Source organism: Piliocolobus tephrosceles, chromosome 10 (genome assembly GCF_002776525.5).
Source record: "Piliocolobus tephrosceles isolate RC106 chromosome 10, ASM277652v3, whole genome shotgun sequence".
NCBI lineage: Eukaryota > Metazoa > Chordata > Mammalia > Primates > Cercopithecidae > Piliocolobus > Piliocolobus tephrosceles.
This window is the reverse complement of record NC_045443.1, coordinates 116394156-116416081: the sequence shown is the minus strand read 5'-3', so window position 1 is coordinate 116416081 and position 21926 is coordinate 116394156.

Below are 21926 nucleotides of genomic sequence, written 5' to 3'. Positions count from 1 at the left end.
TGCCATGCAATATTAAACTCACTTTCCAAACTTGACCTAGATGTTCACACTACCTGTGTAATCTTCATGATTCTAACAATCTCCTTAGCTAATTTCTCTTTATGTCTCTAACAATGTGATCTTAATAGCATCCTGTGTCATCGTGGAGCAGACTACTTGATATTGCTTCCTTTCATGAGAACTCTTTTACTTTTCTAAATTGCACTTTGGTGGGATATATTACAAGACAGTCAAATGAAACCCATGTTTTCCATAAGGGCATCACTGAGGATACTGCTCATTACTTTACATAGTGTCTTCTCTATCAGGCTGCAGGAGAAAATATCGATGCCTTTCTGGTCTTAGAATCAGGAATAGATGTGTCTCTCCTGAGCCGCCAGACTTTTTGCCTTATGAGCTCTATGCATTCTTTGACTGACACGTTTCCCTCTCTGCACTGGGTTCAGGATGCTTACAGACCAGGATCATACTATTTGCCATGTAATTCATGCATTAATCTCTTTCCTGAGTTCTTCTTATTTTTCCAGATAGTTTCCCTTCTTTGTCTTATTTATCTTAATTTTTATTTATTTTATTCTGTTGTTTTTCATGCATCCTTGTAAGCTACCTTGAATATTTTGGAAAACAACCTTGGTATAAACAGCTAACTAATATCCTAATGAATTTGAAACATTATTCAAGCTCTTTAATATCGAATTCATGTGCAAATGTTAAGGGTGAGGGTGCACCAGACTTTATTTATTCAGAGGGGGAATGCGTAAGACTGCATTCCTCTCACTTTAAACATTTATTCTTTTTCCACTTACTCTGAAGACCCTAAGAAAGGTGTATGGAAGGGGGAGGGCATACCTGCTTCTCTGCTTCATATATGCTGTTACAGACATGAGATCACAATATAGCATCCTAAATTTGCTTGCCAAAAGGCACACAGTTTAACTGTAATACCAAATGCCCAGGGACACCTAAAGTGGCAAGATGAAAGAATAGTTACTCTCATCATCCCCCACAGTCACAGTTGTCTATTGCCTAAACTACTTGTCGAAGTCACTATGCTTTGAAGTTAAATCTGTGGACTTTGAAGCCATACAGTCCTGTGTTTAAATCCCCATTCTACCCTTCAAAACTGTGTTTACTTAACCTGTTTTCATAAGCCTACTTTCCTCTTCTGTAAAATGTCTACCTGTTGCAGGGGATGTTGGGCAGCTGAAGTGAGATGACATATGAAATGCATTTGGCACAACGATTGGCACTTGGTGAGTGCTTGATACATGGTAGCTATCACTTTATATCTTTTGTTACCCTTGTCCCCCTTAACCTTGTAAATTGAGGGCTCTGCTTTACTATATCTGATGGAGGTAGAGAATAATGTGGTTTATTACATCCCTACCAGCATTAACCCCGGATCAAGCACATAATGTGTGTTTCATATCTTGTTGCTGAATATCTGTAAGAATGTGTCCCTGGAGGCATTAACTATCAATAGATTTGCTACACAGTGTGATATCGCATTGTAGTGTACTACTTCCTCCTTCCTAGAATGCCGTCTTCAATTTCCACCAATTGCATTCATAGCGCCCTCTGCTGGCTACCAACAGATATTTGTCAATAACAACAAATAACCGCCCAAACTCAGCATGACATTTGCTCTGAAAAGAACAGAAAGGAAGAAAACAGACATGTGCTGAGCACCCGCTGTGTGCCAGGCAATGTCCTAGACATGTCCATCATCTGCACATGAAATTGTGTGGTTTGTGAGTGAACAGCCTCATCATCCCCCATCAGGTCAATTCTCCCTATGTGTAAATTCTATGGCCCAAGCACCTAACAATCTATATTATTTTCCAGGTCAAGGGAAATAACAGGAGGATTAAAAATGTATCTCATAAATCCATAGACAGAGCCCAAGAAGGCAGCAAAAGGGGGAGTCCTGGTTAATTTCAAGATGCCAAACAGACAGCTTTCCATCAATTTCTAGGACCTTATTTTCCTCCTTTCATTCTCAGAATTGATGTTTATGTTTCCACCAGGATAGAGACCAATTCTCCTTGGCATCCTCCGTCAGAGAGAATCAGAAATTTTCCACCTGGGATGCTACAAATTGCATTTCTCAACACAGTTCTGGAATACAGGGTATGACCAGCATAGCTAATGCTAAGTGATCAAACCTGAGGTGCTCTAACTTTATAACAATCGTCATCAGGCAGCTGGAGTTTCACCAAAGCGTGGAGCTTCTTGTTCTCCAAGATTCAAAGAGCAAGAGCACATCAATCTGGCAGCAGCTCCCCAAGGAAACAGCAACATGAGGGGAGGCTGGGTGAAGGCTCTGCCACTTCCAACTGTGTGACTTTGGGTACATTGCTATCTTCCTCTGAGCCTCAGTTTACCCAGTTTTGAATTGAGGATAAAAGCAGAACCTCATTCAGAGGGCTATTGGGAGGATTCAATAATAATACATACAGAGGTCTTAGCACAGTGCCTTGCTCATGGGAAATGTGCAGCAAATCTTAGCCAAGCTATAACAAGCAGTTTGGTGTTCATCCTCCTCTAAGAATATCCCTCACTCCACACTCCACTAAAACCCTCGGCAGTTATATTTATGCTCTCTGAGCCACCCCCTTATCTCACCTTCCCAGCCAATGGTGGTTAGCCAGTGGAGGACACCTCCCTAGAACTGGACCAATCAGATTCTCCCTCCCAAGAATCCTGGGATGGAATTAAAGGGGCTATTCAGGCTCTGCTGGCTGTTTAAACTGAAGACATGGAAATTCAGGAGTCAGGAGGATGACATTTCCCACCATGTAACCATAAAAGAAGAGAAAGAGTCTGTGGTCACTGAGAGAGAGAGAAAGAAAGAATTTAGGTATTCGTCCGAGTTGTAGACCTTTTCCAATTCACAGTTCCAGGGTCACGGAAGGCCTGGATGCACCTGTTCCCCATACACTTCCTGATACAGCCCCGGGGGCTTTTAACCAGCCCCACTTTTTCCTTAAGCTAGTCTAAGGATATTCCTCTTACTTGAAGAAGAGTGCTAAGACCAAAGCAGAGACTTCAGGGCCCAGGCCCTTTTCTTCAGAATATGCAATTTCTTGGGATTTAATAAGGGATTCTATGAGGGAGGAAAGGAAAGGGAGGAAAAATACCACTTAATGGGCCCTTACTGGGTAGCAGCTTTCCTGTGAGTGCACTCCTGAATGTGAGACAACTGTACAAGACTAGGACACTCATCACCATTTTAAACATGGTGAACTTAAAATTCAGAGAGGTTGAGGAACTAGCCCAAGGTCACACAAATAAAGATATGGCAGAACTCAGGTCTGAACCCAGATCCATCTGAATCCATGTAAGTATATCTCATAAATCTGGCCATCACAAACTGGGGCTTAACTCAGTGTCATTATCATCATCTCCATCACTGTTATTCCTCTAATCATTACTCATCAACAGAATCACCACCACCATCATCACCATCACCATCCTAATGGATAACATTTACTTAACAATGCTATTCAAATAGTCTTCGTATTGAGTATTTTATGCTCATTAGCTCATAACATACCTTTGAAGAAAGTGGTGTTACCATCTCTATTTTACAGGTGAGGAAACAGGTTTTGCAAAGTTAAGTCACTCATCTGAAGTCACTTTGCGTATAGAACTGGGATTCAAATCAAGTTTGTCTGAATCCCAAGCCTACCCTGTAAGAATACACTCTCCTGGAGGGCAGGGGCTGCATCTCCTGTTTCTTTCGTATGTTCCATGATGCCTGGCACTGTGCTATGCATGCAGTAGTTGCTGAATAAGTATCTGCTGAGATGATGGACCATATGGAAAGAATTTCAGAAGTGCCAAAAGAATAAGGGTTAAATTTCCCTGCTTCAGGTCATCTTTGGAAATAGCTGGAAAGCCAGGGTCTGAGCACCATCATTCCCCTAGCACAAAAGGATCTCTTTCATGTTGATAATAAAGATGTTTGTCAAAAAGCCTTTTCATGTGGGGCTGAGTGACTTCCAGAAGTATGTTTAGCATCTCATAGGGTGAAGTTCCCTCTTCAGTCCTTTTCCTTCTCTCCCTGACTGTGCCAAGCCATAAATAGATGCCAGAGAAGTCCTCTCTGACCCCCAGCTCAAGCCAAGGGGACAATAACAAGGTCAGACCATGTTTAGTGAGTGCTTGTATGTGCCAGGCACCATGCTAGGTGCTCTCCTGAACCACGTTGAGACAGTGGAGGTCATCTGACAATATAGCACAGCAATTAGATACACAGACTCTGGAATCAGACTGCCTTAAACTGGATCTACCACTCACTACGTGACCTTGGGCCTCTATGTTTCCATCTCTAAAATGGGATGATGTTATTAATGTTGCCACCTCCATTGGGTTATTGTGAGCATGAGATGAGCACATGGTTAGTGTTCCATAAATGTTAGCAAGTGTTGATTCTCCCAATGACTCTGTGAAGTAGGTCATCAACCCATTTTGCAGATGAGAATACTGAGGCCCTTATGTGTGCAGTGAGTTGCCCAATACCACATGGCTAATGAGTGCAGAGACAAGATTGGAACCTCAGCTGTTCACATCCCAGTGCTGTGCCCTTTACCATTTGTAGTATCCCATTATCATAGGGTACTTCTTCATTGTGCCTTCACCCTGGGAAGGAGAAAAGATCAAGCCTTCTGTCCTCTGCATACCCTCTGTTGCTCTTCCAATGACTTGTTTTTGTTACAGGTACATATAACTGCATGCTGTTGACACAAAAGTCAAGATTCAAGATTTCCATCTGCATTTTTTCACTCATTACATATTTATGGTGCCATGCACTCAAATAGATGCTGAGAACAAAGTGATGGGCCAGACAGATTTGGCCTCTGAACTTCATGGAGCTCAGTTTTGCAGGGGATGCAGATATTCATCTAAAAATCATGCAAATATGTAATTGTGGCTGTGCCTAGAAAGAGTGGTGTTGGTGCTCAGAGGATCTACAATGGAGGAAGTGACCCAAGAAGGGGGTTGGAGAAGGCTTCTCTGCCAAGACAATGGCCAACATAGGGTGTGACTGATTAAAGTCATTATCCACATGAAGAAGGGAGAGAAAGCCATTTCAAGTAGAAGAAACTGCATAGGCAAAGCCAGTGGCAGGAAGGAGCATGGAAGTAGGTGAGATTGAAAGGAGACTTGAGTGGGTGCAGCAGAAAGAGAAAGGAGCATGTTATGGGGTGAAACTGGAGACACTACCAGGAATCAGACCATAGGGGACTTGGGACTTGAGCAAAAAGCTCAGACCAATGTCACAAACCAAAACTAGGATTTCCTTTATTTACTTCTTCATTTTTGTGAGTTCCGTGAGGGCACATGCTATAGTTTGGATATTTGTCCTCCAAAACCTCATGTTGAAGTTTGATCCCCAATGTTGGAGGTGGGGCTTAATGGCAGGTGTTTGGTTTATAGAGGTAGACCCTTCACTAATGGCTTGGTGCTATCCTTGAAGTAATTAGTGAGTTCTTGCTCTGTTAGTTTCCCCCAAGAGCTGGTTGTTAAAAAGAGCCTGGCGCTCTCGCTCGCTCGCTCTCTCTCTCTCTCTCTCACCTCTGTTGCCATGTGAAATTCTCACATGCTGGTTCCACTTTCCCTTCTGCTATGAATGGAAGCAGCCTGAAGCCCTCACCAGAAGCAAATACTGGCACCATGCTTCTTGTACAGCCTGCAGAACTGTGAGCCAAATAAATCTCTTTTCCTTATAAATTACTCAGCCTCGGGTATTCTTTTGTAGCAACACATAAATGAACTAAGACAGCAGAGATGTTGTCTATTTGGTTTAGACATGATACCGCTCTTGCAGTATCAAATATGGAAACAGATACAGATATTGCTGTATCCTCTCTAGAATGGTATACAGAACACGGTAGGTACTGTGCAAACATTTTTGAATGAGCGTGTTATTTATTCATTCACAAACATGCACTGCTTCATATAAAACCCTGGTCTAAGTCCTGATGATCCCTGCCCTTGAGTAATTCACAGCTAGTGAGGAAGACGGACAGCGGATAGCCCACCAGACTAAGAGAACGGTGATAGGGACCATGTCTTTGTCAACTCTGCACCCTCTACAAGAGCAAGTATATCTTTAGATCTTTTGACCTAAAGGGAAGTATAGCAAGTAGATCTTCTCCATCTTTATTGTGCAGATCCCTGGGCCCTAGTCTCAGACAATTTAACTTGCTAGCGTGTGTATGGGGCCTGGGACTGCATTTTAACAAGGGCTCATGTTGATTCTGAAGCAGAAAGTTCTCCAAAAACACTCTTAAGAAACACTGTTTTTAGCCGGGTGCAGTGGCTCATGCCTGTAATCCCAGCACTTTAGGAGGTCGAGTCAGGTGGATCACCTGAAGTCAGGAATTCAAGACCAGCCTGGCCAACATGGTGAAACCCCTTCTCTACTAAAAATACAAAAATTAGCTTGGCATGGTGGTGCACACCTGTAATTCCAGCTACTCGGGAGGCTGAGGCAGGAGAATCACTTGACCCAGGAGGTAGAGGTTGCAGTGAGCTGAGACTACACCACTGCACTCCAGCCTGGGTGACAGAGTAAGACTCTATCTCATTTAAAAAGAAAAAAAGAAGAAAAGAAAGAAAGAAAAGAAAAGAAACACTGTTCTAGAACACTGCTCAGCATGCAAGAGCTTTGTATAAAGTTGATGAGTAAATAGAATGGACTGAGTCACTGACAGGAAACAACCTATAATGTAATGAGATTAAATGCCATCCTAACAAGGCACATGGAAAGAACTACAGAAGTGCATGTAGGAATGTGATCACAGACCTGGGAAGGCTTCCAGGAGGAATTGACTTTCAAGTTGAGTCTTGGAGGTTGCAATGACATTTTTCAGGTGGACAGGTGAAAGAGAAGCCTCTAGGCAAAATAAACAGCATTGAACAATGAACAGCCAAGGGCCAGGACACACCTAGGGGAGCAGCTGGAAATGAAGCAGCAAGGCAGGCTCCTGTGGTCTAGAAGATGTGATCCACTGCAGAGAGCCCCAGGGGGTTCATTTGGGCTTCATAAGTTCCTTGGTGATCCCTTACTCCAGGTGACCCCCATCCCTTGAATCTGCACCAGAGCCCACTATAAGGAGCACCAAGCTCCTTCTTGCCTGCCCTACACTGAACACACTGAGAAGGGAAGTGCCATGCTCAGTTAACTTCCATCTAAACAGGTACTAAATGACAACTGCATAGCAGAACATCAGCAAAACAAGACAAAGTCTCTGGGGGAAGAGGGGAGAAGTTCCAGCTGTAGACACATGTAGAGCTAAAACTGTCACCTGCCCAAGGTTGGGGCCCCAGATGAATGGGGCTGTACACATGGTGAGGAGACACAGGATGAACCTGAGATATGAAAAAAGGAGCAAAGGAAGGTGAGTCCTATCTCCTGCTGCAATGCCTACCACCATCACCATTACCACCACCACCACCACCACCACCATCACCATCACCATCACCATCACCACCACCAACACCATCACCACCATCACCACCACCATCACTATCACCACCACCATCACCACCACCATCACTATCACCACCACCACCACCATCACCATCACTGCCACCATCACCATCACCACCACCACCATCACCATCACCAACACCATCACCACCACCACCATCACCATGACCATCACCACCACCATCACCATCACCACCACCACCACCATCACCATCACTGCCACCATCACCACCACCACCACCATCATCACCATCACCAACACCATCACCACCACCACCATCACCATCACCATTGCCACCGCCATCACCATTGCCATCACCATCACCATCACCACCACCATCACCATCACCACTATCACCATCCCTGAGCTCTGCATTAACCTCCTGAGGAGGTTGCATTTGAGCTAAGCTTTGCATAACAAGGAAAGAGCCTTCCAAGCAGAAGAAGCAGCAAGTTTAAAGCTCCTGTGGCAGAAAGTCTGGCAGGTCCTAGGCAGTGACAGAAAGCCAGAGGGACTGGTGCATAGCAAGGGAGAGAGGCAGGGGCCAGGTCATGCAGCACTGGACAGGGTAGGTAAAGAGGTCAGGTTTGTTCTAAGGTTGATGGGAATATAATGAAGGGTTTTAAGCATGTGAGAAACATGATCTGATTTATATAAAAGATGACTCTGGCTGGCATATAAAAGATGATGTACAGGCAAGGGAGGAAGCAGGGAGACCAGCTAGCAGGCTACTGCAATGATCCAAGCAAAAAATGCTCACAGCTTGGATTAGGGTGGTAGAGTGAAGATGGAGAGAAGGGGACAGATTTAAGAGACATACTCTGAAGATAAAACAATCAAGACTTGACCTTGTATTTGATATTGAGCTGAGAGAAAGAAAGGATTTATTTCATGTGACTGCTGGATTTATAACCTTACTGCATTAGTCTTTTTGTTTTGCTTTATTTTTACAAGTGTGGAAGGATACTTAGAGAGCTCATATAAGTCATGCAGAGTCAATTATCACACAACTAGGACCAGTCTGACCCAGACTTTGAACTCTCATGGTCTGACCTGAGTGCTTATGCTCTTAACCCCCTGCCTCCCCAATGCTGCCACAATTAAACAAAGAGGACTTGGGAGTCAAGAAACCAGGTTGAAACCCTGCTCAGTCACTGTGTGACTCAGGCAAACCCATTTATGTCTGAGCCTCAGTTTGCTCAAGTGTATGATGGGAATAATAATAGTGTCCCAGGAGAAGAATATCAGCACTATGTGAAATTTATTTATTCATGCAATAAGTATTTATGGAGCATCCACCATATGCTAGGCACTGTTCTAGGCATGTGGGATATATCAACGAGCAAAATAGTTCAAGATTCCTCCTCCTGAGTTGCTTACACACTAAGAAGGAGACAAATAACAATCCTAATAAATGAGCAGACTATCTAGGATTTACAAAGTGATAAATGTTATCAAAAACCAATAACACAGATCGGGTTCTAGAGGGCCAGGAGTGCCAGGGCAGAGCGGGGCAGGGGTGTGGGCTGAGGTTGCAGCAGGTTGGGTGATGAAGGTGGTTGGGATGGTCTTTCTTGCAATGGTAAGCTCTGAGCAAAGGCTTGAAGGAGGTGAGGGAATGTGCCAAGCAGATATATAGGGAAGGAACATTCTAGAAAACTGAAGCAAAGCCCTGGGCAGCTTGACCTGCAGTGTCCAAGGAACAGCAAGGAAGCCAGGGTGGCTGGAATGGAGTGATCAAGCCAGAGAGTTGCAGGGAAGCAGATTAGAGGAAAGGCTACAACAGACCCTGCGTGGCTGTGTGGGCTACAGTAAGGACTTGGGGTTTTCCTGAGTCAGCTGTTGCTTTTGAGCCATGGTGTGATGCTAATAGGCTTATGTTTTAAAAACTAGGGTGTGGCAAGTGAGACACTTGCTTTGAGCTAAAAATCCCCGCAGTAGTCAAGATAAATAATATTTTAATACAATCTTTTTTAAAATCTCAAAATTTATGCAAAAAAATCCATCATGAACAAAATATCAATATTTTAAAATGACATATAAGATGAGCATTCTGATTTTTCCTTTTGCCTCAGGCTCCCATATAGCTTGGCATAGAACTAGGCAACTGTAATGAGAGGAGAGGGAAGACAAGGAAGGGTAGAAGCAGTTAGGAAACGGGTGGAATAATCGGGGTTCATGGTAACAGGGGGCAGGACCAAGGTGCTGGCAGCGAGGGTATGAGGATGTGACCCAGCCCTGGAAATGTTCTGCAGGTACCACCAACAGAACCGCCCACAGATTAGATGCAGAGGTCTGAAAAAGGAGAAACATTAAGGGTAGCTCCAAGGTTTTCGACTTGAGCAATTTAAAGGGAGATAAAATACAAAATACCTGAGAGCCAGCACATAGTAAGTGCTCAACAAATGTTGCATTGTCCTCCCTTGGTCCTCCATGTGGGTCTCCCTGTGTGGCTATATCCAGGGACCACATCTGTGTGTGAGAGAGAAATAGAAAGAGAGAGAGGGAGGGAGGGAGAGAGAGAGACTAATCTTGATCTTGATAGCATGTATCTGATCTAAATAAAAGTGCGTCTTGATTTTAAATAAGAATGCCCTTAGAAAGCACTCAGCATAGTTTCTGGTAGGTGCTCAGTAAAGACAGCCATTGCTGTTATCATAATTATTACATTTTGAGCAAATAATTGCTCTTTTTGACAGATCTCATATTTTTATGGCTTTCCTGGCTTGGGATAATAAATCTGTAGTTCCTCGCTTGACTCAATAATGACAATAAGAGATTCTTCTCACCCAAAGAAATGCCTTTCACCATGAAAAACAAAAGCAAAAGCAAAACAAAAACAACCTCCTGCTGCAAGCACTTGATAAGTGGAAACATGAGATGTGGCTAAATCGTTTCCACAATCAGGTTCCATAAAAGCCCTTGAGCCCAACAGTGTCCACAAGTTTCTTGTCCTAAAGCAAAAACTCTCAATGGGGATGGTGTTGCCCCCTGGGGGAGATCTGGAACATTGTGGAGCTTGTTTCCTTTGTCACCAGGTCTGGGGATGTGCAATGCATTCCCATAAATATCCTCCCAAACATGTACATCTATATAAAACAAATTCATCCTAATCGTCTGAGCCTAACTCTAACTCTCTTGTACATATAAACCCTCTTAAAACTTTCTGCATGGTTTAAGTAGACATTGAATTTTAAAAGGATACAACTACGAGGTCAATTGATCAAGGGTTAATCTTTGTTTTGTTAAGAGCTTTAATAAAAGCTGCACACTGTTTCAGAAAATCAGGTCACGGATAGAAGTCCTGTGCATGGTACTTTTTTGTAGGTGACACAACACATCTGTACAAGTTTGTGTTTGTAGTTGTGGCTGTCTCCGTGATTATATATAGAAGCAATTATCTGGCTTTATCATTATGTTTTATGGTAGAGTCCTATGCAACATTGACATATTGAAATACTGTATATAGGTACTATCTTATTGGAAATGTTTTCACTTTATTCTCTATTATAATACTGATAGGACATAATACTGATTTTTTGAAGTTATATGTATATATAGATTATATTATCTGTGAAATTCATTTCCGGATAGTAAAAAGGGTATTGCAAAGTTTTTCTATCATAAAAAGAGGCATTGAGTCCTGACTAAGGACTGATGTCATCTAAATGCTACTATTGAGCTCTAAAAAGTAAAGTATGACCCATGAACTTGGGAACAGCTGCCAAAACTCTTCACATTTCAAGAGAAACTGAGCATCCCTATATGTATATAAACGCTTTTGATTTTTAAAGAAATGGATACTAGTTCCAAAATACATCTAACATGATTCTGACCAAATAATTACATATTTTGGATAGATGTAGCCAGACTGTGATGTCAGCTCTAAAACTAAGTATGTTTGACAGAGCAACTAGGGAAGGTGTGCAACCTCTCTTTAGTGTGTGTGTAATCATTCAAGTTGCCATTTATTAAGTGTATACAGTACATTGTGGAGTTTATACCCATTATCCTGCTTTCATAGGAAGTGCATATACCCCTTATCCTGCTTTAAGGTAAGTAGTGTCAGTGTCACAGATGGGAAAACTGAGGCTTGGAGAGGTGAAGCCACTTAGCTTAGCAAGTGAAGCCAAGGTTGTCAACCAACTCTAGGGTCTTATTATTAATCACAGTAATTACTGCCCCCCAAAACACATATTAGTGCCCATGGTTGGCCTGGCCCGATGCACAGTACATTACAAAATTTCTCTTGTCCAATCATTACAATCACCATGTTTTGAGGCACATATTTTTATCCCCACTTCCTAGATATGAAGGTGAAGCTCAGAGAGAAGCACTTGCTCAGGTCTTGCAGCCAGAAAGTGCCAGAGTGACCTCAGTCATCCTGGCCAGGTCTGGCTGATCCCAACACTCATATGATCAACCACAATTGCTATATTGCCCTTCAAGAGAAAAAAAAAAAAAAAAAAAAAAAAAAAAACCAGCAATAATAATAGTGCGCAAACCTCTTCTATAACAAGTGCTTTTTTTTACTGTGTCTGCACCAGAGATTGTCAACCTTGATTACTCATTAGGATCACCTGGGTGATCAGACCATCTTGATGCTTGGGTTCACTCCCAGAAAGTCTCATTTCCTTGGTCTGAGATATGACCTGGGTACCAGCATTTGTAAAAGTTCCTCCAGGTGATTCTAATCATTGGCCTAACATCCCTCTCTCCCTACACCTCCAACTACCTGGGCCAGGTCAATGGTTCTCGACTCCAACAATGTGCTAGAAGCACCTGGGGGCATTTTTTTTCTGGTTACAGATGCCCAGACCCTACCCAAAAGATTTATTTTCAGCCAGTGTAGGAAGAGGCCTATTCATTGATGCAGACTTAAAACCCTCCCCAGCGATTCTAATATGCAGACAAGTTTGCAAACCACTGAGCCAGGTATAAGCAATGTCCTATTTTGCTTACGAGGTAACTGAGGCTCATAGAGCCTCAGTTCTATGGCTCTATGAGAAATAGAGGGTCACATATCTAGTAAACTGTGCCTTTAACCACTATTTTAAGATACGAAAACTGGAAAATGGCTTTTTCTTCCACTAAATGCAGGTGGCTGCTAGATCCTCCAGGTTCTTTACCTGATGGAGGTTCTGTTGCTGCTGTAACAAACAATCACAATCGTAGTGGCTTAAAAACACACGTTTATTATCTTACCGTTGTGAAGGTCGTTGGTGCTAAATGGTCTCAGTGGGTTAAACTCAAGGTTTCTTGCAGAGCTGCATTCCATTCTGGAGACTCTAGGGGAGAATCCATTTTCTTGCCTTTTCCTGCTTCCAGAGGCTGTCTGTTTTCCTTGGCTCATGGCCGCGTCCTCTGTCTTCAAAGCCAGCAATGGGGTCAAGTGTTTCTCATGCTGCATCACTCTGACACTGGCCCTTCTTCCTCTTTCTTCCACGTTTAAGGACCCTGTGATTATACTGGGCCCACCTGGCAATTCCAGTCTTTGTGTCAGCTAATTAGCAAACTTAATTCTAACTGCTACCTTAATGCCTCTTTGCCTTGTAAAATAACATATTCATGGGTTCTGGAAATTAGGATGTGGAAATCTTTGGGAGGCCATTATTCTGCCTGCCACACGGCTCTTTCACTCACAGCGGAGGAATCAGGCAACCCCAGTTCACAGAAGCAATGTGTCTTGCTTTGACTGCAAGCATTCAACAGAACAGCCCATTAGCCCATTAAGTAGGGTGACAGTTTACAAAATTGTTTGGCATCACATGGATCTGATTTTCTTCCTCTTGCTCTCTTTTTTTTTTTTGAAACGGAGTCTGGCTGTCACCCAGGCTGAAGTGCACTGGCACAGTTTTGGTCACTGCAACCTCCACCTTCTGAGTTCAAACAATTCTCCTCCTCAGCCTCCCGAGTAGCTGGGATTACAGGCATGTGCCACCATGCCCAGCTAATTTTTGTATTTTTAGTAGAGATGGGATTTCACCGTGTTGGCCAGGCTGGTCTCAAACTCGTGACCTTAGGTGATCCACCCACCTTGGCCTCCCAAAGTGCTGGGATTACAGGTGTGAGCCATCGTGCTCAGCCATGGACCTAATTTTCCATATTTCATCATCCATGGGCGTTATTGGCCAAGTCATGATGTTTAACACAACTTAGTCGACCACTGTCAGGTACTCAAGCAACCATATTCCAAGGAGAAGAAAAGTAGATAACTTCTTGTCAAGCCAGATAATGATAGGATCCCAGGGTAAGTATGGTCCTTCAAGGCCACCACAGTCCAACCTATCATCTGATGCTAACCTCCCACTCCAAATTGTTATCTTCCTTCTACTTGGTTCCTCCAGGGACAAGGAAAACATTAGCTCTTAAGCAGCCATTGACATCTTTGAACTGCCCTGATTCTTTAAAAGGGTTTTCTTCCTTACTACATGGCTGTTGAGAATTTTCAGATAGATCTATTTGAACTGACACAGAAAAATCTCCAAGATGCATTCTTAAGGGCAAAAAGCAAGTTGATGGACTATATGCCTAGTATGATCTAATTAGTATGCAAACCTTCTAAATGCATATGTAATTGCATAGGAGAAAATCTGCAATCACGAATCAATAGCAATGGTCAACTTTACCAGGAAGAGGGAAATTCAGAGGGATTAAGCACATATTTTTCTGAATTGTAGTGATACATACCTCCTAAGTCGTTGCAAGGGTGAGATGAAATAAAGCAAGTAAAATATTTAACAAGGACTTCTCATGTTGCACTAAATGCTCAATAAATGTTAACTAAATGTTTTTAATTGTTGAAAAGTTTCAAAAAGATGTCAATGGTGATTATGGATTTTTTACTTGCATATTTAAATTTCTTTTTCTAAATTCAGCATTAATTTTCAAGCAGAAAGAATAAGAAATCACTTCTATATTAGCTTGGATTGCATTTGGCTACAAAGAACAGAAAAACCTAACTAGCAGTGGTCTAGACAAAAAAAAAAAAAAAAGGAAAGTTGAGGGGGTTGTTTATATCTCTTAGAAAGATGTCCAGAAGTAGGTGGCTGTGATCATTAGTTCAGTCATCAGGAACCCAGGGATATTTGTCATTCTTAGCATATGGATGTTCTTCCTCATCCTTGTCACTTCATGGCTTCAAGATGATCACTTCATCTGCAGACACGCTTTTCGAGCAGTAAAAGAGAGGAAAGATAACGTCAACTGTCTTTTCCCTTTTCTTTGGAAACACCATTTTCCCAGAAGCACTCACAGCAGACTTCATTTAGTTCCCATTGACCTGATTTGGGTCATTTCTAGCTGCAAGTGAGGCTGGCAATGTGAGGAACAGGTTTGTCATCACTGACTTTGACTAGTCAGGACTCATAGCCTAGGATTGGGTAAACCACTGCCTGTAACCAAAAACGGGGTTCTGCCGTCAAGCAACAAGGGGGTTTAGATACTGGGTACACACAGCTTCCAATTATGGATCCTAAATCTCCATCCCAAGCATCTACCATTTATCCTAGTTATTATCTACAACAATTTAGGTCTTATTAATAGCCCCACTTATAAGCTGCTTTCAGTCTGACAATATCACTTATTTGAAATCTCATGGGGAACCAGCAGGGTCAGAACTGGGATTGACAGACTTCCACCTGTGGAGATGAGTAATGGTTCTTCCTCCAAGTATTTATGTACATCCCAGTGAAACATAAGACAGAGGAAAAACCTTGAATCCTAGCCACAGTTGGGATGTATACACGTTTGAACATCTTCTAAGAGGAGATGGAGCCGGCAGTGGAAACCCAGTTGCATGGAGGGATGGCTCAGGTCCTAAGGGAAATTTCATCATAAAATGAAAAGGAGACTGGCACTGGGGAGACCCAACTACAGAATCTGCCGGGAAGAGGGAAGTGGGAGGTCTAGGTAAGATGCAACAGCTGGGTCTTGACACAAGCCAAATGATGGGCTATGTGTGTGTGAGTATTTGTGTCCTGGGGAGAAAAGGGGTTCTAATAAATATTGAGATGAGACTTCCTCAAATTAAATGTAACAAGGACAGATAATGTATTTTCCCACTTCACAACACAATACTGACCTACCATGGCACTGTGAGAATTGAAAGCCTGGACAGCTGCTTAGAAAAGAGGTTGAGAGCACAGGTTCTAGAATCAATGTAGAATCTAGAATGGCAAATGTCCCTGGGTCCCTGATGACTGAACTAATGACAGCAGCCATGCACTTCTAGACATCTTGCTAAGAGATAAAAACAACCCCCATTTCCATTTTTTGTCTAAGTCACTGTTAGATTTTCTCTTATTTGCGGCCAAAAGCAATCCAAGCCAATATAGAAGTGATTTCTTATTCTTTCTTCTTGACAATAAATGCCCATTTTTAAAAAATTTTAATGGGCAAGTAAAAAAGTCCATAAATAATCACCATTGACATACTTTTGAACCTTTTCTATGATTAAAAAAATATGAATGCACATCCCACTTCTACCAGCTGCTAGCTGTATGACCTTGGGAAAGTTGCTTGACTTCTCTTTCATGAGTTTCTTCCTCTGTAAAATGGAAATAATAATAATATATACCTTAAAATATTGTCATGAACATTAAATAGGGTTTAAAGAAACTCAACCCAACAACCAAAAGTATGCTAGTCCAGTCTTTTGCATCTCTTGGTCAGCATTAAAAGGGGATCAAATTCATGATCTACAGAAATACTTATTTCAAGGACCCCTTTCTTTTACAAACTCCCCCCACACCTCTTCAGCACATTCCTCACTCCCAACTCTCCCTCCAAACCTCCAAATTCCCCTACTCATGAGTGTCTCAATCTCTCTCTCTTATATAATTCTGTTCTCTTTTTCTCCCTGACAAATCAGTCTGTGATGTTTCAGAAGAAAATCCCACCTTCTCTCCCCTGGTTCCTCATCCACTGATTAGCATTTTCTGCATTTGAGCCTGGGGTAAGCAAGAATAGAAATGATACTAAATGGACAATGCCAGAAATCATCGCAAGAGAATGAGAAGCAGGCAAAATGTCGCAGATAGGAATACATTCATAAATTCTGACTGCTTTTATGTAAGGCGCCTTTCTTTTGCTAACTCAATCACTCCACAAGTTTTTATTTGTGCCAGGCACAATTCTTGCACAGGGATATGGGGATGGTGATACATGGTCCCTGCTTTTAGGAGCTCGCCCTCATCTCCTTTCATCTTTATCCACCTTCTAGGGTGGAGGATGCTCCAGATCACCCAGTACACAGACCAAGTGCAGATGCTCAACACCCCCCCAAGAAAGTGCTCCTGAAGACCCCTGCTGGAGGGTGGGATTCCAATCTGGATGACTATTTCCAGCCTCTCCTTAACAGTCTAGGGAAATGAAGACACTGAGTTGACAGTGGTCTTGGAAGATCCAGCGAGAGATTCCAACACATTTATCACCAGCCTGGGAGCCACTGTTCAGCCTCACTGACTTGTAAAATCTACACTAAACTCAGGGCTGACTCTTCAGCTTCTGCATTTGATTTAGACCCCAGTAAAGGCCCCTAAGGCCTGGTACTGACAAATCACCATTTCCAAGGACTGTTCTACTTGACATGGGGGTTTAGAAAGTGCCAGAAACCAGTGAAAGGAATCAGACTTGCCTCACCTACTAGGCCCAGATTCAAAAAGCCACAGGGTTCCCCAACCCCCAGATGCCTCCTCATCTTGGCACTTCTCCCTCCATAGTACTAATCACATTTAGAATTATTATACTAAAATCTGTCTTCTCTGATGGAATATTAGCTCTTGGAGGACAGGGGTCATATCTGACATATTCACGGCTCTAGCCCCAGCATCAAACCCAGTATATGGCACATAGTAATTACTCAATAAATATATGTTAATTTCATCATACATGACATTGCTTGAGGAAGAAAACAAAAAGTATGATAATAATAATATTTAGCCAACCAATAGAGTGCTAAACGGCTTACATCCATTATCTTAAACAAAAAATGTCAAAGAGGCAAGATTTATACCCTGACTTAGCCATTTCCCAAATGTATACCTTTGGGCAAGTGATTTAAGCCCTCTGAGCCTCAGTTTCCCAATGTGTAAGAGCTTAGCAATAATAATACCAAACTCATATCCATGTAAAGAGCATAGCATAGGAGCAATGTTTTTAAAGAACCCAGTCCCCAGTACTTATCAGAATTTTAACTGCTCATGTCTACTAATCCAGCAATTTAATTTTTAGGAGCTTCTCCGATAGAAAAGTTTGCGCAGCTCTGAAAAGACAATGTGCAAGAATGTTCATTGCAACATGATTTGAAATGAAAAAGTGACAGAAACCTAAGTGTCCAATAGGGGATGGCCACATAAATTATGATATAGTGTATTAGCTGCCAGAGCTGCTGTTACAAATTACCACCCCAACTGGGTGGCTGCAAACAGCAGATACTAATCCTCTCACAGTTCTGGAGAAGTCTGAAATCAATGTGTCAGCAGTGCCGTGATGCCTCCAAGGGCTCTAGGAGAGAATCCATTCCTCTCCTCTTCCAGTTTCTGGTGGCTGTTGTCATCCCTGGCTTGTGGGCACATCCCTCTGCTTTGTCTTCATATGCACCTTCTCCTATGTGTGCTTTTGTCTGTGTGTAAAATCTCCCTCTGCATGCCTCCCGTAAGGATACACGTGATGACATTTAAGGCCCATGGAGTAATCCAGGATGATCTTTTCATCTCAAGATCCTTAATCATATCTGCAAGATCCTTTTTTAAATTAAAGTAACTTGTACAGGTTTGTTATGAACTGAATGTGTCCCCCCAAAACTCCTAAGTTGAACCCCTAACCCCCCCAGTGTGATTGTATTTAGAGGTGAGGCCTTTGGGAAGTAATTAGGATTAGATGAGGTCATGAGGGTAGGGTTCTTGTGACGGGATCACTGTCCTGATAGAAACAGACACCATAGAGCTTGCTCTCTCTTTCACCCCCTCATGCACACAAAGGTCATGTGAGCACATAGCAAGACTGTAGCCACCTACAAGCCAAGAGAAGATCCCTTAGAATGAAACTTACTTGCTAGCACCTTGATCTTGGATTTCTTAGCCTCTAGAACTGTGAGAAATAAGTTCCTGTTGTTTAAGCCACCCCGTCTATGGTATTTTATTATGGCAGTCTGAGGAGGCTGAGACAGTGTTCCAGGGATTAGAACATGGACGTATCTTTGGGGCCACCATTCATCTCACTACACACTGTGTGGGATGGAACGCTATGCAGTCATCAAAAAGAATAAGGCTGTTTCAGTGTCCAGGTGACCAATGGTAATAACTTGCACTAGGGTAGAGAAGGGAAGATGGAGATAGGGAGCAAATTCTAGATGTTTCTGACAGTGGAGCTGACAAGACTTACTTACATTTTGAATGTGGAGGATGAAGGAAGGAGAAGAATCTTTCTCCCATCGCTGCAGCAGGGGAAAGAGACCTAGAGGATCACACAGGATGATTTCAGCGCTAGGCCTAGAATCTGGATATATACATACTTTATTTCTTATTGAAGCATGAAATACAGACAGCAAAATACACAAACCTTCAGTGTATAGCCCAATGAATTTTTAAAATAATTTTTATTGATACAAAATAGATGTACATATTTTGGGGGTACATGTGCAAATTTAATACATTCATATAATTTGTAAAGATTGTATCAGTATAATTGAGATATCCATCGTCTTAAATATTTGTCTTTTCTTTATGCTAGAAACATTTGAATTATTCTCTTCTAGCTATTTTGAAATATGCCACAGATTATTGTAAATTACAGTCACCCTACTGATCTATCAAACACTAGGTCTTATTTCTTCTATCAAACTGCATATTTGTACCCATGAATCAACTTCTCTTAGTCAATAAATTTTTTCATTTGTATTTACCCATGTAACAACCATACAGAGCATCATTTATATAACATTTTTAGCAGCCCACAAAATTCCTTTGGACTCCTTCTAAATCAAAACCACCCACCCATGCAGAGGTAACCAGTATTCTGACTTTTCTAAGTGTTAGATGTTCTTAAACTTCGCATAAAAAAAAAAAAATTTTTTTTTTTTTTGAGATGGAGTCTTGCTCTGTCACCCAGGCTAGAGTGTAGTGGCATGATCTCAGCTCACTGCAACTTCTGCCTCCCGGGTTCAAGCAATTCTCCTGTCTAAGCCTCACAAGTAGCTGAAATTACAAGTGTGCACCACCACACCCAGCTAATTTTTGCATTTTTAGTAGAGACAGGGTCTCACCATGTTGGCCAGGCTGGTCTCGAACTTCTGGCCTCAGGTGATCCGCCCACCTCGGCCTCCCAAAGTGCTGGGATTACAGGCTTGAGCCACTGCTCCTGGCTGGTATAGAAATTCTTTTGTATCTGATTTCTTTCACTCATCACTATGACTCTGAGATTCATTTATGTTGTTGCATGTATTTGTAGCCTGTTCTTTTTTATTGCTGTCTCATGTTCTACTGTCTCCAGATGGAATCTACAGGATTTGCTAATTGGGTGTGAGGGAAAGAGGAATCAGGGTCTCTGTTTCAAGCCTCTGGAAGGATGGAGTTGCCATTAGCTGAGATGGTAGTGTTGTATGAGGAGTAGCTATGAGGTGGGTGGACAATAACGATCAGGAGCTCACTTTGGGATACAATTAAGTTTGACTTGCTCTTTAGACATCTAAGTGTTGATGGTGAGTAGGCCGTTAAGTCATCAGGCAATAAGGCAGAGTAACAGTGAGAGGGAGAGGTGACTGCAACAAGATAGGGTAGTGGATGAGGAAGGGATAACAGGAAATTCAGAGCTGGGAGCGAGGAGGGATTGGGAAGTGGCTAGCAGGAGCAAGAAGGACACTGCCCTCACTTCCAGGACCAAGAGTATGAGGCATGTGCAAGAAAAAACACCACCAGAGAGGGCTCTAGGGGAAGCCACATTACAGCAACAGGGAAAGAGGATATCCACGGAAGGGGCTGTAACATGCCAAACTCACCAATGTTTCAGGAGCCTCTCACCTACTCACCAAGCAGACATCCCAACACCCACCCACAAAGATGCATTGGCAGCCCCAGTTTTGAGGTTTAAGGCTACTGCCCGGCATTAGCCATCTGATCTGCTCTCACTGCTGTTTATCCTCTTGTTATTCTTAACATGTGCAAAGTAATCAATGGAATTATGACAGCATGCACCGTGACCATTCCCCCTTGCTTTCCAAGCTAATTCACTCCTCAGTCTCCAGCACAACTTACAGCGCAGCCTTGGCTGAACTCGGGAGACCTGAGTCCCAAACCCACCTCTGCCACTGATATAATGTGTGACTTTCAGGATGACCCTGCCCTTCTCTGATCTCAGCACCTGGCTCTATAAAAGAGATGAGAAGATTGCAGATAAAGAAAGTGTGGGCTTTAGAATCGAGTACACTTTATATAGAAAATGAACATATGTGGTTTGACGTGCCCAGAATCCATACATTCTTCTGATAAAAGTCCTCTGGTTTTCTTTAAGAGATATCCCCCACTACACCACACACTTTCAGCCCTTAAGGTTCAGATGGAGTTGATGACTCACCGCCTAGATTGTCCAATCAGAATCACAATAATTTGTTTTGGGATGTGCAGTGACCTAATTAATGTCCATGGGCATCAACTGTGGAACTTTTGTTCAAACCACTGGGAAAAGATTTTCCTTTTCACTGGCTGGATCAGCTAGTAGGCTTTAGGCTATGGCTGCTTGGGGACATCTTGCTTTAGAAGATTTGGGTCAAAGTGTAAAAAAGCCTTTATGTTATGCTAAGAAGTATGAAGGCTTTGCCCTGAAGTTGAGGGCAGGGAATGTCCAATTTATTTTATTTTTTATTTATTTTTATTTTTATTTTTTTTGCCAGAGTATCTATAGACAGAAGAGAAGGACAAATTATGCAACTGTTCATTCTGAAGTGCTGAACTCATCACTTCAATTGCAAAATGTCACCAACAACTCTTGTTGTCTCAGCTTCTATACACTCATGCATACTTTGATTACTTGTTTTAGGCTGGGCAAGGTGGCTTACGCCTGTAATCCCAACACTTTGGGAGGCTGAGGCGGGTGGATCATCTAAGGTCAGGAGTTCGAGACCAGCCTGGCCAACATGGTGAAACCTCATCTCTACTAAAAAATACAAAAATTAGCCGGGCGTAGTGGCATGTACCTATAGTCCCAGCTACTTGGGAGGCTGAGGCAGGAGAATCGCTTGAACCTGGGAGGTGGAGGTTGCAGTGAGCCAAGATCGCGCCACTGCAATCCACACTGGGTGACAGATCAAGACTCCATCCAAAAAAAAAAAAAGAAAGGTTTAATGTTTAAAATATTCTGCCCTTTAAAAAAAAATTTAAAGTTATTAGTCCCAGGAAGTTCTTCCTGTTTCACCCGTGGCTTTCTGAC